This window comes from Spermophilus citellus, assembly GCF_964194105.1.
Source record: "Spermophilus citellus genome assembly, chromosome: 1".
NCBI lineage: Eukaryota > Metazoa > Chordata > Mammalia > Rodentia > Sciuridae > Spermophilus > Spermophilus citellus.
Genome location: NC_138182.1, coordinates 165,713,505 through 165,721,987, shown reverse-complemented (window position 1 = coordinate 165,721,987; position 8,483 = coordinate 165,713,505). Strand labels below are relative to the sequence as shown.

Here is an 8,483-nt window from a genome sequence, read left to right as displayed (position 1 = left end):
GTTGAGAGCCGTGCAGGCAGCCAGAGCAGGATAGTAGAGTGACTTCCAGGAGCCCGCCCTCCACGCAGGCCACCGCAGCGCACAGCCAAGCGTCTAGCCTTCTCCTCAGTCCCCATCCAGAGCCAGCTTCTGGGGGCTGCGCGCGCACCTAGGGCCGCGCCCCCCCCTCCCATATCTGTAGTTGCCTTTGCTTGCCTAGGAAAGGTGGAGATAGCGGCCTCTGCTGGCAGTTTTGGAGAACAGCGGGACAACTGGCTTTCCCCCCACCCCCGCTTGACCATTCTTCCTATCTTTTCCAGGTGGTTTATGTAATTAAAAAAAAAAAAAAGAAAAAAGAAAGAAAGAAAAGAAAAAAAAGAGGTGTGTTGAGTGAGGGAGGATGTTGTCGTATGTGGATTTATTCTGCATCCTTCAGTAGAGGTCTGTAAATGCAGGAACTGAAAAAAAAACAGAACGTGGACTTATTAGTGAAGCTAACCTCAATTAGGGAACAGGTACCGCTTCTGAGACCAGACAGCCTTACCGGGTCTAAGACTCTGATCTTACTTCTCACTTGATTTTCTCCACCAACCTCATGACTAGTAAAGATTGCTCTGCTTTGGCCGCCTGATGTTAACATTCATTAAAGGCTATGGCCGTGGTCCGCACCATCTGCGAAGCCACTTGGGGAGCAGCAGCCGCGGCGCGCAGTTGCTTGCGGGACACAGCCGGCGCAGCCGGGAAAGCGCAGCGGCTGGGGGAGGGGAACTTGGTGTGGCCTGACCAGTTGGCACAAGCCTGTAACAGCAAGACGTCTTGGCTATTGTAAGTCCAAGTGGCGGAGGAAGGCTGTGCCTGCCATTCTTCAAGTGATCGTAACAATAGCGCCTTGGAAGGGGTTGCGATTTTCCTTTCATGAAGCTGTTGGGTTCTCTCGTTGACATTGTTTGCGTCTTATCTCTAAAGTTTACTCATTTGTAAGAACAGTCCACACATCGTGGACTTCAAAACCAAGAAGTTTTAAAACGGACAACACCATTTCTGCACTGTAGTTTATCTACTTAACATGCTTTATGTGCGTAACTAATAGCTGTGTGCTTATCTTCCAAGAGTATTTTTAACCTCATCGGCTTCTATCCAATGGGTTCATAGAGCTTCCATCATTTCTAAAATCTACCTCTTGATACAGTAATCAGAATTAGAAAGACTTGCCGTTCACTTACTCTCGTCCTTTCAAACTTTTCCATTTAAGAAAATCGATGAACAAATTCTTTCTTGTAACTCGCTCCAGCACTACGTCTATTTTTGTTTATTTTTCTGATTTGGCAGGGCTCAGCAAAGCTTCCCGGGATTTTTCTTTTTCTTTCTTTTTTCTTTTTTTTTTTTTTTTTTTTTTTTTCCTGTTAGAGCAGATGTGGGGGGTAGGGGAGGAGAGGGCTGGTCTCCAACCAGTGTCGCCCCGCTGGGACCTCAACCTAGCACGCCGCAGGGCCGGGAATTGTGGTAGAAGGAAGCAGCGCTGGCCAGTCGGTCCAAAGCTCCACCTGCAGCCACACCGCGGAGGTTCTCCTTTCAGCGTCGCTCATTGGCACTCACACACACCACAGCTCTCCTTTGGGTCGGAGGAGACGCCAGCCAAAAGAGGCGGGGTTGCAGGAGGAGAGTCCGCTCTGCGCAATCCAGTCCGGGACTTGGCTCCGCCCGGGAGCGTCGGCCTCTCCGGTGACAGAGGAGTAGTGAGCTGCACGGGGTGAGGCTGCAGCCAACTCCGCTCCCCGCGCACTCCGCTGCCCAGGCGCTCGGGACGCAGTAGCTGCGCTTCTCCGCGGTGCCGAATGCCCGCGATGCCGGCCTAAGGAGCGTGCGGCAGCGGCCAGCATCGCCACACCCCGGCCACCGCGCTCCCGGCTGCAGAAAGGGGACAGCGCTTTGCACCCTTGCCCCAGTCCCCACTCCGCCCCCCGTCCTGAAATGACTTGTTAATCGGCGCAGACACCACCAAGGGGGACTCACCGGAGTGGAATCCAAGTGGAATTTGGATTTGGAGAAGAGTTTCTTGAACATTTACCCTCGTCCTCGTTGGTTCTTTTTCTTCTTTCTTTTCTTTCCTTTTATTTTTTTTTTTAAATATTTGGCTTCTTTCTTGATCTCCCCTTCCCCGCCTTTCATTGGAGATGATCACAGCTCGCTTGTATCCCAGAAAGTAGTCTTCACGACTGTTGCCCCAAAAGAGACAAGCACACATGTAGGAATGACAAAGGCTTGCGAACGAAAGAGCGCAGCTCGAGGCCCGGAGAGATCTTCTCGATAATGGATTACTAAATGGGATACACTCTGTACCAGTTCGTTCCGAGCCCTGGCTGCCTGCTCGTCGATGCACCGAAAAGGTACGGCCCGGGCGTCCTGCGCGCCCCACCTCTGAACCACTGGGCTCCAGCCTAAGGGTCCCGGGGCTATCACCCGTGCGCTATGTGGGCTTTGTGGTGCCTGCGCTTATTTCGTCTTGTGTCTCTGTCTCCCGAGCGTTGCCCGGTCCTGGGGGAGAAGTCCTGAGCCCAGGCTGCGGCTCATCTCATCCTAGTGCCCCAGAGACCGTCGTGCTCCTTGTAGAGAGCTTCCCCACCCGCTTAGCGCACACGCCCGGCGCCGCCCCAGACAGCGACCCGGGGTATGGCTGCCCGGGCCAGGGGTGTGTGTGCGGGACTGGAGGCTAGTTCTCACTCTCCGGCCAGCAGCAGGCAGAGTGAACCCGAGAGGGTGGGACTCTCAGAAGCACCCAGACCTAGTGTTGAATGCAGGAAAAGGGGAGAGGAAAGGATTTTGCCCTCGAGGGCTAGAGGCGGTTGGGTAGAACAGCGTTGTTTTCGTCCAGTGACAGGTTTAGGTTCTGGGGTGGGAGAAGAGGTTCTGTGGAGACCGTGGGGGAAGCGAAGAGAATCTTTTGTTGTCAGCGCTGGGTCTGGGCTGGGCTCTGTGGAGTGCGGGAAACTTGTAATGGCCCTGGGTACCCACGCGCCCTGCTTCTTGGTGAGATCCCCTCTCCAGAGGCCTCTGGCACCAGAGGTTCCGGGCTTTGTTTGCTCGAATAAGTGCCCTGGAGCGGCCTCTCGTTGTGCCGCGGCGCCCCCGCCCTAGGTCCTGTCCCCCGCCTCAGCTCCCACCCGAGCTGCGAGGATACAGTCCGTCGCTGCTGCGTCTCCCTCAAGCACAGAGCCCCACAGGCTGAGGCTGGCCCCTGCTGCCCCCTCTTCCAAGATCTGTGGGGGTCCCTCCCTAGAAAGGAGGTATCCCTGGAGGGAGAAGTGGGGGAGACCCGACTAGTGATAGCCCTGTGCCTGCCACCCAGACAAGGACTCTGCTCGGGCCCTGGTTTGTGGCTGTCCCAACTCTGCAGCGCTGCCTCTGGGGCAGCCGGACGCTCGGGATCAAAGCAGGCAGTGCCCACCCACCCAGCCTGACCCTAGTAATGTGTGAAGAGTCTTTTTTCCCCTGATTCTCCACGTTTTTCTCAGTTCTCCACCATGGGAGATGGTACAAAGCAGGATCCTGAGGTCTCCTCCATACTCTCACCACCTGAACAGCACGGAGGGAGCCAGGGAGCTGTCCCGGACTTGAGGGTTTCGGGAAAGGAAACCTGACTCTGATGTCTTTCCTGCTCACTCACCGCCCCTATTCCCTGCGCCTCCTCCCCTTTTACGGCGCGGGGTCACTGGATCAGGCACTTCTGGAAAGTTTCTCTGAAAGCCAAGGGCTGCGGGCATAACAGGACTAGGGCTCAGCGTGCTGAGTCTGTGGGAAACCAGACCCAGAGGGAATTGTGTGGACAACCCGGATGAGGCTAAAAACTAGGTGCCAGCCGGTAGAAGAGTGGCGCCTCCCGGCCCGCGCGGCACTTGCTGGACCAGTCTCTCAGGCAGTCGGGGAAAGGTTGGGTGGGGGTGGGAGTAGTGTACCGGGGTAAAACATGGGATCCTGGGGTGACCACAGTGGAAGAGGCTGGTGTTAGGGTGCGTGTGGACACTGGCATGGGCTCGCTGGCTGGTGAGCGAGTGGTCAGCTCCAAGCGCAGCATCCCGAGCCTCCTGTGACCAGCGCGCGGTATTTCAGCCTCCGAATGTCTGGGGAGGAGCAGAGCAGAGCCAGGTGTGTGTGGAGCAGGGGAGGAACAAGAGACTGGAGGCGCTGTCTGCACAGCCAGGGCAAGCATTTTCAGCGGCAGTCTCCATCCTGTATCGCAGTAGGCTGCCCTGCCGGCTGTTCCGGGTTGATCTAAAGGGAGAAAGGTGACTGGGGAGTGCGGAGGCCAAGCACAGCCACCCAGGGATCTCTCCTTGTTTACTCTTGATGGAAATCGAGTTGTTAAGGAAAGGTTGAAAACACTGGCGCGCGCGCGCGGACACACACACACACACACACACACACACACACACACCTACACTTGTACGTTAACTTTCTTTGCCTTGTGTGAAAAGCCATTTAAGCCAGTTACAGTATTCTGTCAGCGGGTCTCGGAAAAGCCATTTAATGCCCCCCAGCGCTGGTTTTTAAGTTTTTCCTGGGTAGGAAGGTTGAGTGCCTTTGCCTTGCTTTTCTTTAATCCTGATAATTGTCTGTCTTCCCTTGCTCCCCTCCACCCGCACCCTCTGCTGCGGACTTACGTCTTGGGCATTAAGTCTACATTCTGCTACTGTGATGGCAGGGGAAGATTAATGGTTACAGATACGTTAATTCTTTATTTAACTTTTTTCCTAAAAATAAAGATGCCTGGTTCAATTCTGAATTGAAATACCCTACACTTTTTTTTTTCACTTTCTCACACTTGACTCAAATGGCTAGCAGAAATCAAGATTTCAAGCATTTTCTGTATTTTTTAAAAAAGATTCTGTGTTTAGTCTTTGTGATTAAACTATCCAAGGCACCAAAGTTAATTATTAATCTAACCTGTGTCTCCACCTATTAACCTAAACTATCTGTTGAAAATAATTGGACTAGCTCTTTGAGTTTGGTTTACCCATTCTAGTTTATAGATAACTTTAATGTGATCTTGACTAATCCCCACTCCCTGTTTTTAGATACACTTAACTGAGGTGCTTTGTAAGACAATCTAAAGCAGAAAAAAAGTAAACATGAAATTTAACACCTTGTTTTTCTGTTATGAGTCTTTTCATCTTGATTAAATAAGCTTTCTATTTTATCCTTTTATTTACTATATTTAGGAGTAACAATCTTTCCTATGTGTTATGTTTTGCAACTATCACCCTTTAGAAATGTGTCATATTCTCAATAATGCATATAATCCACAAAAGTAAACATTAAACCTTCAAATCATTATCTCAGGAACTATCTGCAGAATATACTTATTGGACAAATACTTAAGTTAAAATTGGGTAAAAACTCATAAGACATGGTATAGTAAAGTCAATTAAATGTTAAATGAATGAATGAAATAGTCACACATAGTTCATTCCATTTAGAGTAGACCTGTTTATTTTTGCTATAGTGGAAAAAAGAATCTACCTTCACCTATGTGGTTATTGCAAAGTGGTAATAAGTGCAACTCTTTGCACACAAACACATACCTTTCCATGTCTAGTGAATGCTTTTCCCATTATTAAAAAAAATAGCATTTACTTCTCAAGTGGGCATGTAATATTGCATCAGTGAGATTGAGTGTGTTGAATCAGGATAGCGAGATTTAGGAAGATGGTTATCTTCTTCACTGCATAAAAATAAGAGATCCAAATTTAAAAACTTGTGTTAAATTTAAAATAAGTACTTGTGGTTTAAAAGTAAATGAATAATTGTACACCTATATGAAATGAAGAAAAATACTGTTTTGAACAGGGAAAACATTATACACACAAACACACACACACACACACATATGGGATATATAGTGGATTAGCTCTTTTTGGAGCAGTATAAAAGAGTGATGATGGGACTAAGAGTTTTTTTAGAACTAGATTGCCAAGAGCTAATATATTCTCCCATCTTATTTGTTTGTAGGAAGGAATCCCAGAACAAGCCAAACTAATTGCGAATGCTTTAATTAGGCATCTGCCATTTGCTTCAGTGTAAAGCCTAACTCTGCACTATCCCCTCCCCCCACACACACACATTTAGACAATTTAATGTCCTAGTCCCAGAGTGGGTGTTCCTTAACATATTTTCTTAAGAGCTCTGTGTCATGGCAGCTGCATTTGTGCTGCTAGGGAAAGGGGAAGCCTTGAAGTATTCTGCAGTGACCTCCAAAATCAGTGCCCCCCACTCACTTGGAGCCAAGCCTATTTCAGAGTGAAGGCTTTTCTCATCTGCCTTTAAATGTGCTGCAAGAGCAACTGAGCTATTCTCTGCTAGTAACCACATGGTTGTCTCTTGGGGATATGGTAAGGTAGGGAAGGGAGGGAGGCATTTAATCCCTTTGAAATGGGCAAATAAGATGTCATACCCACAAACCTCAAGGGGAGAAGGGATTCAGGACTACTTCTCAGCATGGGACTATTACAGTACAGTATATACACAAGGGTATCTTGCTTTGTGAAATAGATGAGCTCTCTTGCAAAACTTTTTTATTAGAATACTTCTAATTACACTAATGGAGAGTATCATATATAACTATCATTACTTTATGATGATTTTCAAATAATCTTTTCAACCTACACCTCTATCCTGGAGCTTGAAAATTGCCAGTGTTTTTTGGGACTCAATAGACATCTCAAACTTTATATGTTCAAAAAAGCTTTTCTCCTAATCTCTATTATAGCAATTCCATTCTTTGAGTTGCTCAGGCCTCAGAACTTAAGAATTACCCTTGACTCCTCTCTCTCACATCTGCATCCATGGTAGCTCCACCTTCAGAATGCTCACTGACTTCCTCCAGGTCATCCACATCACTGACTTAACACGTTGGCCAAGTCACGGTCCTCTTTTGTAGGTTACTGTGCCAAAGTCCCAACTAGTCTCCCTGCTTCTGTTCTTGGCTCCTATCAACTTTACTCAGCACAGCAGTATTTTCTTGTTTTTTTGTTTGTTTTTTTTTCAGGTCAGCTAAATCAGATGACTTCTCAGCTGAGATACTTTTCCCATCTTATTCTAGTAAAAGCCTAAATCCCTCCTGTGGCCTTTGAGCCCCACATAATCTGCACTCAGGACCCTTCCTGACTTCCATTCCATAGGCATGATGTTTCATGTACCATGAGTGAGACATTCACCTGTATGTTGTTTTTCTAGTCTTGGTGATGGATTGGAGCCTATTCGTTCCCACAATCTCACCCAGTCCCCTTCTATGGCTAAAAGCACACATCTGTGAGGCACCTGGTTGTAGCTGAAGAAGGGCTGAGTTAGGTAAAAGCAACTTGCCAAGAAATAGAGCTAAGGAGACTGCCAGCATTTATGGGGTGGAGCTTTTGACCCTGGCCTCATTTGTTCTGCATTTTAATTGCTGGCCACAGAAACTTCTGGCATTTTTTGAGTTTGTCAATAGTTTTACATTTTCATTTTCCTGTAGGAGAACGTAGTTATGCCTGTTAACTCATATAACTTGTCAAAGACTCTGTACTTGGATTCAGAAAATTTGAGTTCCAGATTCTTAGTTCCTTGGATCAGCCACTTAACTCCTCTGAGACTGCATTATTTTTAATAAAATTTGTGAATAGTAAACCTATTCTTTTTACTATGTAGGATATCAGGAAGAAGCACAAATGTGAATGTATTTGATGAAATATAACATGTACTCTGGAAATTTGGAAAGTTTGATGCTAACTGCCCTTCCCACCCTGGACTCTGGTCATAAGGAGACCCCACTTCATCATCTACTACATTATAAAGACTATTCTGTTGAGTAGTTGCAATTGTTGCAGTTTTAATGTAAACCACATTATGAAATTAAATAATATTCTTGAATTCATTGAAAATGCCTAATCCACATGGAGTGTGGGCAGCAACTGTATTAATCAGAATGTCAACCACGTCAAATAAAGATTGCATTCAATATAACCATTAAATTGGACAAGGTCATGGGAGTGGCACCAGGCCAGGCATTGTTTAAAAAAAAGTAGAGAATTGTTTTGTCCAGTTAAGTTCTGAAATCATATACGTCAATGTAATCATAAATGTCGAGCAGACACATCAGGGTGAACCAGGAGTACTGGAGGGAAGTTTTGATCTTTGCCATAATAAAGGGCAAATGCACTAGGTTTGGTGGGGTGAAGTTCATTAATGTGGAGGGACTGTTAGAGGAAATGTAGTGGATAACTCTGGAGGCAATAGTTTTCTGGCAGGAATACTTGGATTTGTCTGCCCATCCCCCCTCCCTCCCCCTTTTTGCCATTTACAAACAAACTTTGAACTAGTTCTGTAACTTTCCCGCCACAGTTTCCATGTGTAAATTGCTAGTATAATGATAATGTTATGGTTGCTGAAGAAAAAAAATGTGATAGCATCCATATACTGCACAGCACAATGCTTGGCACACAACAAGTACCCATTTAAAATAAGGTGTTATT

General features: G+C 47.1%; 1 protein-coding gene across 4 annotated transcripts in view; it reads left to right on the top strand.

Moving 5' to 3' along the window:
* The first annotated feature begins 1,391 nt into the window (after window positions 1-1,391).
* SEMA6A (semaphorin 6A) overlaps window positions 1,392-8,483 on the top strand; it is a 126,506-nt gene continuing 119,414 nt past the window's right edge. For 2 of the 4 annotated variants that reach the window (XM_081289515.1, XM_081289516.1), the window contains exon 1: window positions 1,396-2,366. The gene's annotated coding sequence lies outside the window, so the exon portion shown is untranslated. Of the gene's footprint in view, window positions 2,367-8,483 lie in introns of all 4 variants that reach the window. The other 2 variants (XM_081289517.1, XM_081289518.1) reach the window with 2 other exon arrangements.